Here is a 1,267-nt window from a genome sequence, read left to right on the forward strand (position 1 = left end):
AAGTGCAGCTGATTTGCCGCTATTTAAACTCGACAGCGTGGTTGTTGCGTGTACAATTTATTGCTATTGTCGTTCACAACTATTTTCAGTTGACTGTAGCCATTGAAAAAGTGGTAAAATCGATAGAACTTTTGTTATTAAAATAATTAAAAGCAAAAAAATGGAAACCAGTTACGAATTATGTTTTACCGATGAGCCCGAGGATGCTAGTGCTAGACAACTAACAGACAACTATGTTTTCAAAGTTGAGTTGAGTTGTCTCCCACAATACCAATTTACAACTTACAACTCAACTATCTTGAAAGTTGTGAATCATAATAGGGGCCTTAGGTTTTTTCAGCAAATCGTAACAAAAATTTGCTCCATCTTTTGCTGAAAGGTAAATAAGAGGCTCTGTATACATTCATAGTGCATAATTTCAAAAATTGCAAATTTTGAAGGCGCTTGCATATGGAATTCTGCCAGCGCAGGGCACTTGTTTATGGAGTTCTACCAAAGTTGGGCATGACTGGTATATACTATGCGCAACAAAAACACAATTAGCAAATATGTAATGGAAAAATAACCCTAATCCAGTTACTCTAGAAACTAAACGTTTTTAATTATAAATACCAACCTTTCCGTGAGGTGCAAGAGATCCAGGAAAATATTTGCACTTCGTTCATCGTTTTCCAAATCTCCACTAGACTCTATGACCGCCCCGTCGTCCTGCAGTACCAAATAACCAATTTGGTTGCTCAACTTCTCCATTCTATCTATTAATGGCACCCAAAGATATTTAAAATAAAATATTTTCATATGTTGTCACCCCCATGCCAGAAGCATGAATGTGCAAATTTATCAGTTTTGAGTTATTAACTTGATTAACCTTTGGATGTTCTATGTTATAGATACCAAAACCAAAAATACCACGCGTACCCGGAAACCAAATGTTTTACAATTTAACTTAACAACAATTAAAATTTATACAAGTTGGTGTTGATGACAAATTTTGATTTTCGCCGCGGTACTTAATGTCAAGGCGAATTTATACAAAGTGGTGTTGATGGCGAATTCAATTTTCGCCGCGGTACTACTCAATGTCAAAATGATGTGTGGTGGCGTTGCCGTTGTTTCTCTCTCTATCAACAGTAAATTTTATATGCTGCTACGTACGTCAACCTACGTTTACGCTACGTCGTTGACTAACAGCTTTAACTGTTAAGTTGCTTAAATTTAAGCAAGGCGAATTTATATAAGGTGGTGTTACTAGCTCAGCTGATTTTGT

This window comes from Rhagoletis pomonella, unplaced genomic scaffold (assembly GCF_013731165.1).
Source record: "Rhagoletis pomonella isolate Grant_MI unplaced genomic scaffold, Rhpom_1.0 Rhpom_scaffold_00012, whole genome shotgun sequence".
In the NCBI taxonomy this organism is placed as follows: Eukaryota; Metazoa; Arthropoda; class Insecta; order Diptera; family Tephritidae; genus Rhagoletis; species Rhagoletis pomonella.